The sequence below is a fragment of the Sus scrofa genome, chromosome 6 (assembly GCF_054392235.1).
Source record: "Sus scrofa isolate SSC_HxYL_T2T_F1_AM1 chromosome 6, Sscrofa_HxYL_maternal_Yorkshire_Landrace_v2.0, whole genome shotgun sequence".
In the NCBI taxonomy this organism is placed as follows: domain Eukaryota; kingdom Metazoa; phylum Chordata; class Mammalia; order Artiodactyla; family Suidae; genus Sus; species Sus scrofa.
The window spans coordinates 156,806,177-156,819,840 of NC_139388.1; the positions used below are offsets into that span (position 1 = coordinate 156,806,177).

Genomic DNA, 13,664 nt, shown 5'->3' on the forward strand with positions numbered 1-13,664 from the left:
TCCAAGCACTCACCAAATTACTTCTCCTATTCAAATTTCTAATTGCAAATAAAACAATATCCAGAATATTTCATTGGCATTAGGATATCCTTATTCCAGCTCACATTACCATGCCAGCCTTGTCTCCCATCTCTCTACTCAAATGAGAGCTATATTTTCCAGAAAACTATCATAGTCCCTGTTCCTTATATGCTTCCTAACTTTCTCCCATTTAATGATTTATAGTACAGAATGGTATATTAAGAATTGCTTATGAATCTGTATAGTGCATTAGATTGCACGTATCTTAAACTTAAGGACCTATTCCTCTAGCATCTGGCCCTGACCTACCACATGGTTAGTGGTCTTTAATGAACTCTATACTCTAGTTAAACAGGAGCGCTCACTTGTTACTGAAAGCCCACATTTTTCCGGTCTTTGCATTTGTGTGTGTGCTATTCACACAGCCTAAAACATCTTTGCCTTCACAATACATGTCCTTTGCTGACATCCTGACCTTCATTTAGGATATGGCCCAAATATCATCTCCTCCTCTTAGAACTTTTCTCCCATCTCTTCTTTCAATAGTTTCATGCCCCTTGATCCAACAATATAACATAAATCATCTTCTGCTGTATTGGTTTTTTCTGTAGTCAGCCTCTTTCAGGAGACTTCGACACTTTAGGAAAACAACATACATATGATATGTTTATTGCCCCCAGGTATTACATAGCAGTATCAGAAGGTGCCTGGTAACTTTGAAACATTTCATAAAAACATTTCATAAAAACCTGTTGGATTGAATTAGAATTTGATTCCCACAGACAGTTCTCAGAAACCTATATAACCCCAGGAACTACCTGTGAAGCCAGGAAACTTACCATTAGTTCATGGGACTCTGGTGAACCCCTACATGTTTGTATAACTGTATTCATGGTATAGGATTTTCCTGGAGAGCCAATCCATAACAGAGACTAGACTGTCAAATGTTTTTATGACTCAAAAAAGGCAGGGACTGCTGTTACAAACTTTATTCCATATTTCCTTAGGTTTTCTTTCCCTTTCTTTCTTTCCTTCCTTCCTTCCTTCCTTCCTTTATTAAACAGAAATACTTGTGGGAATAATACAAAGTACTGTATAAAATATGTGATTGACAAGAACCTACTCTATAGCACAGGAAAATCTTCTCAATAATTTGTAATAACCTATATGGAAAAACGAATGAATATATTTATATGTATGACTGATTCATTTTGCTGTACACCTGAAAGTAATATAATATTAAAAAAGACAGAAGTGCTTTTTAACTATAAAAGCAATACAAATTCATTGAGTGAGACAATATTTGAAAACACAATTTAGTGAGAGGGAGAGAATCTTAACCTTCTATATGCCTAACTCCCTTCCCATACACACACAGTGCTCAGTGCTCATGAGTGATCAGAGAAACAGACCCTGTCAACAACTGCTACTGGGAATGAGAACTGGTACACTGTGCCTTTTCTCATTTTCCTCTTTTGGTGTCTTTGTTCTGTTGAGTTTTGAGTTTAAGAACTTAGATTAAGTAGAATCTCATTCAGTTTTATGTCTCCTGGTTCAATGTCTTGTCACCCCAACTCTCAACTTCTAACTTTTTGATCTCATCATTTATTTTGTTCCACTTTGTTATGTAAGTACTGAATCCTACATTTGGAATTTTTACCCATCATACATCATATGAAAATTTCTGCCTCATAATACTTTTCTTTGCCTTTTATAACTACTATGCTAATCCTTTGCGCTTTCATTTTCTATTTTCATTCCAATTTTAAGCCTGTTTTAAATCTGAACAACCTTATTTTTAACCTCTTGGTTCCCTTATACGGTCCCATTTTTAGTGACTTTGGTGTTGTACATTGAAAAGTATTATCTACCTTCTAAAGTCTTCTGAGATGATTGTGGGTCATCCATTTACCTCCATGTAAACAGTTGGAACAGTGACTGGTACCGGGCTCTAGAATTGCTAGACAGCACCATTGTTGTACCAAGGCTGCAGGAGGTCATGTGACCTACCCATGTTTACACAGTTGATCATATCATAAAAGTTCCTTCTGCTATGACTAATTTTCCTTATGAAAGTAGAGTAAAATCATTACTACCATAGAGTTGTTATGAGGTAAAAGAAGATATTACATGAAATGTGCTTAACATTTTCCTGTTGAAGAGGCCTCAGAGGCCTGGTAGAGATTTGTCACCTGCATGACCTCACTCTGGATATTTGATAAGTATTCACCTCACTCAATGATGGGATGTGTTTTTTTAGCAGAGGAAGAGACCATGTGTTCTCCTCCTCTCTTTCTGCTTCCCTTTTAAATCCCTTCTCCTAGTGCATCTGCTTCTTCCTGCTGATAATATGATCTGCCTGTTTCCTTCTCTCTGTTATTAAGGTTGTGCCCCACTAGGTGTCTCAAGCCTTTCATCTACGTTAGAAGAGCTGGGCATAAATAATTAAAATGACTATTGAATAAACTTACACATTTAAAAATTGAGTGAAAAATTCAAATCTACTCCTCTACCAAAATGCCATTTTTTTCAAGCTGCTTCTCAATTTCTCTTTGAAGTGTTTTATCCATTAGCTCTTCATCCATTAACTCTATTATCTGCCATGTGAAGCCTGGTGCTAGACAAACATTGATATAACAGTGAGGAGGGCAGTCAAAAATCCTTGTTTTTCTGTAACTTACATTCTATTCAGGAAAATAGGATCCATTATTCTAATAATTTAAGACCTTAATATTATTGAAGATAAGAGCATGTTGCTCTTATCTAGTCTTGAGACTCAGGAAAATCTAGTGTAAGTGACATTTAGTTTAATGAAGTGAGGAAGCATCAGATAGTACGAACAGAATATGAAAATGCTCTGAGGTAGGAGAAGGGCAATGAACTGAGGAATTGAAAGGTGGCCAGTATAGCAAACAGGGAATAAGTGGAGTTATTAATGAGATTTGAAGTGGCTGAGTTTGACCAGGAATAGTTCATGCAAATTCTTATTAAGTATGTTGCTTTTTATCCTAATAACAATGTGTACTTACATAGTACACATTAAAGACTTATCTAGCCTGCCATGTCAAGAATTCAGTAAAGCAAGAGAGTACTGTAGCATTTTAGGTTAGAGAAGGTATGCGACTTGGATTAGGGAGGGGTCAAGAAATGGCATTACAGTTGGTTAGACCAGGACAAGTGGCCATAAATATACATGGATTTAAAACATTCAGGAGGAAAATATAGTAACATTATGACCTAGACAGGGGGAGAATGAGGTTTTGAGGCAGACACCGAAATGCATAGGTAAAGAAAAGAAGGACATTTAGAGGAAGTCAAGGCTGGCTTGGATGAGGATTGTATGGGAGACACCATGAATTCAGTCATCTATATGCTTAATTTGAAATGCCTTTAAATCAGCCGAGTCAATACACACATATATACAATCTAGAGTGAGAGAAAGAAATAGAAGTTTACTATTAGTAGATGTCATTTCCAATTTTACAATTTAATGAGTTTTCCCAGAAGTGGATGGTAGGGTAGAAAGAGAAGAATCTTCAGTCCTTGAAGAACTTGAATCTTGAAAAACTGAATCATTTCAAAATCTGATAGAAGGAGAGGAAGTAACAAAATATATAGTAAATTCTCTGCAGTCAGAGAATTAGGAGGAGAATCCAGAGAGTGTTGTGTGCTGAGCTGCACTGATAAAAATGTTTCAAGAAGTGCAAGTCTCAAGACACCATAAAACTCCTTAGAAGAGAACATAGGGAAAACATTCTCTGATGTAAGTCATACCACTGCATTCTGATGTCAGACTCTCAAGGCAACAGAAATGAAAGTAAAAATAAACAAATGGGTCCTAATCAAACTTATAAGCTTTTGCATAGCAAAGGAAACCATAAACAAAACAAAGAGACCCTATGGACTAGGAATAATATTTGCAAATGATGCAACAAATAAGGGTTTAATTTCCAAAATATGCAACAGCTCATACAGTTCAATAACAATAACAACAACAAAATCACTAAACAACCCAATCAAAAAAAATATTCAATATTGTGATAAACCATAATGGAAAAGAATATGAAATAGAAATTATGTATAACTGAATCACTGTGCTGTACAGAAAAAATTAACAAAATGTTATGTCAACTATATTTCAATTAAATTTTTTTAAAAAGAAGAATGTTTCCCATGCTACTGACATATCAAGATGAGGTTAAAAAGGATCCTGGATTAGACAGCAGGGAGGACAGTTCATGCTGATGTTGGAGGCTAAAGGCAGATATTAAAAGGAACTGACTAGTTCTGTGAAACTGAAAACCTGTGTTATGAAAGGAAGCCTCATCTGTGTTATGAAATAAATGATGACCTATTGAGTACACCAATGTTATTTTTTCCCTTTGCCTATGTTAGTTTTTTCTGTATAGACTGTCACCCTTCTTTGTTTGCTTAAGTCATTTATTTATCTGTTTAAGGTCCAGCTTGGATTAAAGTCTTGCCTCCTTATGAGTATGGACTTTGTCTAATCCATAAGTACATTCATTTTATGTAATGTAACAAATACTTAGATATACATGAGTGACAAGTCATCAAAGCACGGGTTTTGGTGTCAGGCAGACTTGAAGTTGAATGCTGGTTCAGCTAATTGCTTACTCTATGCCTTTCACAGTTTACTTTTATCCCTTGTGCCTTAGTTTCCCCATCAGCAAAATTGGGGGGTCAGTGGCAGCTGCAGGAAGACCTACCACAGAGAGTTTCTCTGAGTACTAAATGAAATAATGCATTAAATATGCTAAAGTTCTCGGCATTGCAAGCAATCAGTAAATGCTACCCATTATATCCATTGCTTTAAGAATATTTCTCTGAAGAGTTTGCAGGCATCTTAATGTCCTTCTCCTCTTTCCATCTGATAAATACCCATGTGATTTTGATGACTCACTTTTCATAAGGTTTTCTTTCTTTTTCCCAGGATTGATCACATCCAAAGGCCAAGCATGGAAGGAGCAAAGAAGGTTCACCCTGAAAACACTGAGGAACTTTGGTTTAGGATAAAAGAGCTTAGAGGAACGCATTCAGGAAGAGGCTCAATACCTCATCCAGGCAATAAGAGAGGAGAATGGTGAGTTTGTCACAGGACAGGTGCTGGGGACTGGGGTTCATTCATTCACTAACCAGATGCTCGATAAGTGCCTATGTGCCTGCCCTGCATCCAGCACTGTGTAGGGCACAGAGGGGATAAGAGTTCACAGCTAACCATGATCTGCCCTCATGGATCTTGAGAATTAAGCACGAGAGAATGGGTATTGAACACATTACTAACTTTTTTTATTACTCAATGAATTTATTACATTTATAGTTGTACAATGATCATCACAACCCAATTTTGAACACATTACTAATTTTAAATGCTGTCATCACTTTCACTTCCCAGGCGTTGACTGAGAACTTGCTGAATGTCAGACCCTGTGCAGGGTTCTGGAGCCACGCTCTCAGAGGTGGTTCTATAGACAGTATGTCATATGTCATGTAGAGTGAATTCTCAATGGAAATAAAAACAAACCGTCTGAAAGATCCATTTTTTCCTCTGTCTCCAGGACAGCCCTTTGACCCTCACTTCAAAATCAACAATGCGGTTTCCAATATCATTTGCTCCGTCACATTTGGGAAGCACTTTGACTACCAGGATGACCAGTTCTGGGAGCTGCTGAGGCTGCTGGATGAGGCCACGTTTCTGTCAAAATCAGTGTGTTGCCAGGTGAGGTGTTCTCACAGCTGATGTCGGACACAGATAGCATCTTCTTTTTTTTTCCTTTTAAGCTAATAGGTAACCTTTTAAAATTGATTTAAAAATTACATTCAGAATGGATAATAAAGGAAATCCCACTGCACAGCACAGGGAGCTATATCCTATATCTTTGGTTAGAACATGATAGAAGAGAGTATGGGAAAAGGAATGTATATGCGTGTGTGTGTGTGTGTGTGTGTGTATGAGACTGGGTCACTGTACTATCCAGCATAAATTGACACAACACTGTAAATCAACTATAATGTTAAAAACATTTTAAAATTAAAAAAAAAAATAAACAAAATTGACTTCAACACAAACTTATTTGAAGTCAATCCTTTGTATTTTTTTATAATATTGTTAAACAGTTGCTACAGTCAAAGAATACTTCTAGCATTTGTGTAAAGTACAAAATTTTGCATGCCAAAAGCCAATGACTTAGTTTGTTTTCTTTAAGAAGCAGAATACCCCCAAAGCCTTTGAGTCCCTCCTCTCCATGCCCCTCCCTAGCCTACTGGAACTACCCTTCTGTGCCTGAATCTCCCTTGGCACATTGTTTTGTGATTCATGTAGGTTAGCTACTCTTTTCTTTCACTCTGCATGGTTCTCTACTTATGAACACAGATTATTTTACATTCTCTGATCTACTGATGTGCACTCAGGGGATTTCTAGTTTGGGGATGTTATAAATCAAGTTGAAATCCTTCATGTGGACACATCCACCCATTTCTCTTACATATACACCTGGACATAAAAATACTTAAAGTGGGAGGTTCCATTGTGGCTCAGCAGTAACGAAGCCAACTAGTATCCATGAGGACGCAGGTTCTATCCCTGGCCTCGTTCAGTTGGTTAAGGATCCGGTGTTGTCATGGCCTGTGGTGTAGGTTGCAGAAGGGCTCAGATCTGGTGTTGCTGTGGCTGTGATGTAGGCCAGCAGCTACAGCTCCAGCTGGACTCCTAGCCTGGGATCGTACATATGCCGTGGGTGTGGCCCTAAAAAGACAACAAACAAACATACAAACAAATAAACAATACTTAAAGCTTTCCCAAGTGGTTGCAGGACTGACTTACCCATCCACATTTGATGTTATAAATCTTCTAACTTTGTGGATTATAGATTTAGGAGGGGTCAACCGCACCCCTCCCTTGGAGTGTCCTGCCCTCCACTTTTGTCCTGCAAGGTCTGTGAGTCTGTCAAAATCTCTGTTCACCTTTTTGGTCTGTCAGCCACTTTTCTGGATTTGGAAGTCACTTTTAGGGGAATATCAGCCCTAAGTGTATTATTTACTCCCGTCAAGCATCTTTGCCTAGAGCCTTAGGGACCTATCACACCAACACTGATGAAGAGATTAACATGACTCCTGGCACATTAAACAGACATAATGAATGAGAGCTTTTATGATTATTATCCATTTATTATCAGTGCTATTTTAGAATAATGTTTCTTATTCTCACTTTTTTTTTTTTGGCTTTTTAGGGCTACACCCATGAGATATGGAAATTCCCAGGCTAGGGGTCAAATCAGAGCTATAGCTGCTGGTCTATGCCACAGCCACAGATATGTGGGATGCAAGCTGCATCTGTGACCTATACCACAGCTCATAGCCAAGCCGAATCCTTAACCCACTGAGCAAGGCCAGGGATCAAACCCGTGCCCTCATGGATGCTATTTGGGTTCCTTATTGCTAAGTCACAATGGGAGCTCCATTATTCTCACTTCTAATTGTATTAGTTCTCAATTTAGTAATTTCATTTTATTCCCTCCTAATAAGACAGAACCTGGAAAGTCATGAGAGTTCAAGGGGTACCCAGCTGACTATCCTCAGGGGAAAAAACTCCTGGGAGAGTAAGATGGGGCAGTGGGACAGGGTCGAGGAGCATTTCTTAGACCCAGGATAGACCAGGCATTTTGATGGACAACCACACATACTTTATCTCAGTTAATTTTTACAATGATCATTTAAAGATGAAATGAAGCATCTTTATGTACAGACAATGGGGATGTGTAATCCACGTAGGGGTCACTGGCTCTGTGTTAATTGGGACATGGATCTGCTATCATTCAAACATGAAAGTAACCCATGAAAATAATGGGGACCCAGTGGCAGCAAGTTTAACTAGGTAGTGACATATTACATCATCATCATAGTTATTACTATCACTACCAAATATTATAGCTAGAAAGCAGCTGAGCTAATAGTCTAACTTGTGTCTGTTTTATTTTATTTATTTTTATAATGATTTTTATTTTTTCCATTATAGCTGGTTTACAGTGTTCTGTCAATTTTCTACTGTACAGAAAGTTTACCCAGTCACACATACATGTATAATTCTTTTTTCTCACATTATCATGCTCCATCATAAGTGACTAGATATAGCTCCCAGTGCTATACAGCAGGGTCTCATTGCTTATCCATGCCAAAGGCAACAGTTTGCATCTATTAACCCCAAATTCTCAGTCCCTCCCACTCCCTCCCCCTCCCCCTTGGCAACCACAAGTCTGTTCTCCAAGTCCATGATTTTCTTTTCTGTAGAAAGGTTCAATGCGCCCTACATTAGATTCTAGATATAAGTGATATCTCATGGTATTTTTCTTTCTCTTTCTGACTACTTCATTCAGTATGAGAGTCTCTAAGTCCATCCATGTTGCTGCAAATGGCATGATTTTGTTCCTTTTTATGGCTAATATATATATATATACCACTTCACTTAATCCAATCATCTGTCAATGGACATTTTGGTTGTTTCCAGGTCTTGGCTATTGTAAATAGTGCTGCAATGGACATGCGGGTGCCTGTGTCATTTTCAAGGTAAGTTTTGTCCAGATATAAGCCCAAGAGTGGGATTGCTGGGTCATATGGTAGTTCTACATTTAGTTTTCTAAGGTTCCTCCATACTGTTCTCCATAGTGGTTGTACCAATTTACATTCCCACCAACAGTGCAGGAGGGTTCCCTTTTCTCCACACCCTCTCCAGCATTTATTTGTGAACTTATTAATGATGGCCATTATGACAGGTGTGAAGTGGCACCTCATAGTAGTTTTGATTTGCATTTCTCTAATAATCAGTGGTGTTGAGCATTTTTTCATGTACTTGTTGGCCATCTGCACATCTTCTTTGGAGAAATGTCTGTTCAGGTCTTTTGCCCATTTTTCAATTGGGTTGTTGGCTTTTTTGCTGTTGAGTTGTATAAGTTGTTTGTATATTTTAGAGATTAAGCCCTTGTCAGTTGCATCTTTTGAAACTATTTACTCCCATTCTCTAAGTTGCCTTTTTTTTTTTTTATGGTTTCCTTCGCTGTGCAAAAGCTCGTCCCATTGGTTTATTTCGCTTTTATTACTGTTGCATTGGGAGACTGACCTGAGAAAACATTTGTAAGGCTGATATCAGAGAATTTTTTGCCAATGTTCTCTTCTAGGAGTTTGATGGTGCCTTGTCTTCCGTTTAACTCTTTAAGCAATTTTGAGTTTATTTTTGTGCATGGTGGGAGAGTGTGTTCCAGTTTCATTGATTTACATGCGGCTGTCTGATTTTCCCAGCATCACTTACTGAAAAGACTGTCTTTTTCCAATTTTATATTCTTGCCTTCTTTGTCGAAGATTAACCTGTAGGAGTCTGGGTTTATTCCTGGGTTCTCTCTTATGTTCCATTGGTTGGTCTGTCTGTTTTGGTACCAGTAACACACTGTCTTGGTTACTGCAGATTTGTAATATTGCCTGAAGTCTGGGAGAGTTATGCCTCCTGCTTGATTTTTGTTCCTCAGGACCGCTTTTGCAATTCTGAGTCTTTTGTGGTTCCATATAAATATTTGGATTGTTTGTTCTAGTTCTGTGAAAAATGTCATGGGTAATTTGATAGGGATTTCATTGAATTTGTAGATTGATTTGAGTAGTATGGCCATTTTTACAATATTAATTTTTCCCACCCAGGAGCATGGAATATCCTCCCATTTCTTTGAATCCTCTTTAATTTCCTTGATAAAGGTTTTATAGTTCTCAGCATATAAGTCTTTCACCTCCTTGGTCAGGAATATTCCCAGGTATTTGATTGTTTGGGGTGCAATTTTAAAAGGTATTGTATTTTTGCATTCCTTTTCTAATACTTCATTGTTAGTATACAGAAATGTGACTGATTTCTGCATGTTAATATTATAACCTGATACTTTGCTGAATTTGTTGATCAGTTCAAGTAGTTTTTGGGTTGAGTCCTTAGGGTTTTATATATATAGTATCATGTTATCTGCATAGAGTGACAATTTTACCTCTTCTCTTCCAATTTGGATAACTTTTATTTCTTTTGTTAATGTAATTGCTTTGGCTAGGACTCCCTATTTATTCAACAAAAATGTTGAATAAAAGGGATGAGAGTGGACATCCTTGTCTTGTTCCAGATTTTAGTGAGAAGGCTTTCAGCTTTTCTCCATTGAGTATTATATTTGCTGTGGGTTTGTAGTAAATGACTTTTATTATGTTAAATTATGTTCCTTCTATATATGCATCGGTAAGAGTTATCATGAATGGATGTTGGACTTTGTCAAATGCTTTTTCTGCATCTGTTGAGATGATTGCATGGTCTTTGACTTTTCTTTTGTTAATGCGGTATATGACATTGATTGATTTGCCTATGTTGAGCCAACCTTGTGAACCTGGGATGAATCCCACTTGGTTGTGGTGTATGATTTCTTTTTATGTTGTTGGATTCATTTGTCTAAAATTTTGTAGAGAATTGTTGCATCTATATTCATCAAAGATATTGGCGTATAATTTTCCTTTTTGGTGGTGTCTTTGGTTTTGGAATTAGGGTGATGGCGCTGTCATAGAATGTCTTTGGGAGTGTTCTTTCTTCTTCAAACTTTTGGAAAAGTTAAAGGAGGATGGGTATAAATTCCTCTTTGTTTGTTTGGTAGAATTTGCCTGTGAAGCCATCTGGTCCTGGACTTCTATTCGTAGGGAGTATTTTTATGACATATTCAATTTCATTTCTAGTGATCGGTCTGTTCAGTTGGTCTATTTCTTCTTGATTCAGTTTTGGCAGGCTGTAAGTCTCTAGAAAGTGGTCCTTTTCTTCTGGGTTGTCAAATTTGTTGGCATACAATCGTTCATAGTATTCTCTTTTGTTTTTTTGTATTTCTGCAGTATCCATTGTGATTTCTCCTTTTTCATTTCTTATTTTGTTTATTTGGGTTTTTTCCCTCTTCTTGGTGAGTCTGGCCAGAAATTTGTTGATTTTGTTTACCTTTTCAAAGAACCAGCTCTTGGTTTTATTGATTTTTTTTCTTTTTTCTTTTTGTTTTATTGATTTCCTCTCTTATCTTTATAATTTCCTTCCTTCTGCTGACTTTGGGTTTTGTTTGTTCTTTTTCTGATTTATTTAGGTGGTGGGTTAGGTTTTCAATTTGAGATTTTTTTTCTTCTTTTTTGAGAAAGGCCTGTATCACTATGAATTTCCCTTTAAGCACTGCTTTTGTTGCATCCCATAGATTTTGAGTGGTTGTGTTTTCATTATCATTTGTCTTGAGGTATTTTTTAATTTCCTTCTTGATTTCCTCTTTGACTCATTGGTTTTTTAGTAACATGTTGTTTAGTCTCCATGTGGTTAGTTTTTTCTCATTTATTTTCCTGTGGTTGATTTCTAGTCTCATGCCATTGTGGTCAGAGAAGATACCTCAAATAATTTCTGACTCTTAAATTTTTTGAGGTTGGTTTTGTGCCCCAATATGTGGTCAGTCCTTGAGAATGATCCATGTGCACTTGAGAAGAATATACATTCTGATTTTTTTGGATGTAATGTCCTTAAAATGTCAATGAAGTCTAACTTTTCTATTGTGTCATTTAGGATCTCTGTTTACTTATTGATTTTCTGCCTAGAGGTTCTGTCCATTGATGTGAGTGGAGTGTTAGTCTCCTACTGTTATTGTATTCTCATCAATTTCTCCTTTTATGTCTGTTAGTAGTTGTTGTAGGTATCTAGGTGCTCCTATATTAGGGGCATATATATTGACAATTGTAATATCCTCTTCTTGAATGGATCCTTTAGCCATTAAATAGTGTCCTTCTTTGTCTTTCTTTATGGCCTTCATTTTAAAGTCTATTTTGTCTGACATGAGTATTGCAACCCTTGCTTTCCTGTCCTGTCCATTGTCAAGAAATATCTTTTCCCATCCCCTCACTTTCAATCTATGTGTGTCCTTTGCCCTAAGTTGGGTCTTTTGTAGACAGCAGATTGTAGGTTTTTACTTTTTTTATCCAAACTGCCACTCTGTGTCTTTTGATTGGAGCATTCAGTCCACTGACATTTAAGGTGATTATTGATAGATATGTATTTATTCCCATTTTAAACCTTGTTTTCCAGTTGATTCCGTTTCTCCTTTCTTCCTTTCTTTTTTTTTGGTTGGATGATTTCCATTTATTTTATGCTTGAGTACCTTTCTGTTCAGTTTTTGTGAGTATAATGTTTGGTTTTTATTTGTGGTTGCCCTGTTTTTTTCAGTATGTTAACCCCTTCCTGTATCTGATTGCTTTAGCCTGATAGTAATATAGGTTCAAACACATTATTGAAAAAAAAAAAAAGAGTCTATGTTTTCTTACTTTCCTTCTCCACATCCTGTGATTTTGTGGTCCTTTTTTTAACATCTTCATGTTTGTCCTTTTGCTGTTCCTTGTGTTTATCATTGCTTTTATATTATTATTTTTTTCTCTTTTAGATCTGTATGCTGGCTTATTTACGTGATTTCTTTCTACTTGTGGTTTCCTCTATCTTATTTCTTCTTTTTTTTTTGTTGTTTTTAGAGAAGCCCTTTCAGTATTTCTTTTAGAATGTGTTTAGTATTGCTGTACTCTTTTAGCTTTTGTTTGTTCGAGAAATTCTTTATTTCCCCTTCCATTTTAATGATATTCTTGCTAAATAGTGTATTCTAGGCTGCAAATTTTTTCCTTTCATAACTTTAAATATATCTTGCCACTCCCTTCTGGCCTGTAGTGTTTCTGTAGAGAAATTAGCTGATAGCCTTATGGGGGTCTCCTTATAATTAATGCTTAGTTTTTTTCTTGCTGCCTTTAGAATCCTCTTTGCCTTTAACTTTTGCCATTTTTATTATGATATGTCTTGGTGTGGGCCTATTTGGGTTCAACTTGTTTGGGGCCCTCTGTGCTTCCTGTATCTTGATATCAGTTTCCTTTCGATTTGGACAGTTTTCAGACATCATTTCTTCAAATGTATTTCCAACCCCCTTGTCTTTTTCTTTCCTTCTGGAATTCCTATTATGTGTAGATTGGCCCACTTCATATTATCCCATAGATCCCATATTGCTTTCATATTTTTTTCATTTGGTTTTCTGTCTGCTATCCTGATTGGGTGATTTCTATTATTCCATCTTTCAAGTCACTAATTCATTTCCATGCGTTATTTGTTCTGCTCTTTAGTGCCTTTAGCTAAGTTTGCATCTCTGTAAATGAATTTTCTTTTTCTTAGTTCCTCCTTATATTTTCTATTTCCTTTCTAAAGGAATCTGCACTACTGCTCATATCCACTCTTAATTCCTTGATGTTCAGTCTTAATTCCTTCAGTATTTTCACTATCTCCCTTTTGAACTCAATGTCTGTCAGGTTGCACAGGTATGTTTCATCATTTGCTGCTTCAGTGAATTCTCTTCATGTAACCTGGAATCATTTCTGAGCTTCTTCATCTTGCTTATGTTTTTCTTTTTCTATGAGTTTAGGGAAGCCAACCTGTAGTCTTGAAGGAGCACCCTTTTGTATTTTGTGGGGGGATTACTATTTATTTTTGGCACGGGAGTTTGGATATTTGCTGTCTCTTTCTTTGGTGTTATCCCTAGGGTATTAAGTGTGTTTCCAGGGAGAAGGAGCCAGTGGGT

At 36.9% G+C, this 13,664-nt stretch overlaps 1 protein-coding gene and 1 pseudogene across 1 annotated transcript in view; both read left to right on the forward strand.

Moving 5' to 3' along the window:
• LOC110261221 (cytochrome P450 2J2) overlaps positions 1-13,664 on the forward strand; it is a 94,132-nt gene that overhangs the window by 65,669 nt on the left and 14,799 nt on the right. The window lies entirely within an intron of this gene.
• LOC100525291 (cytochrome P450 2J2-like) overlaps positions 1-13,664 on the forward strand; it is a 56,662-nt pseudogene that overhangs the window by 27,820 nt on the left and 15,178 nt on the right.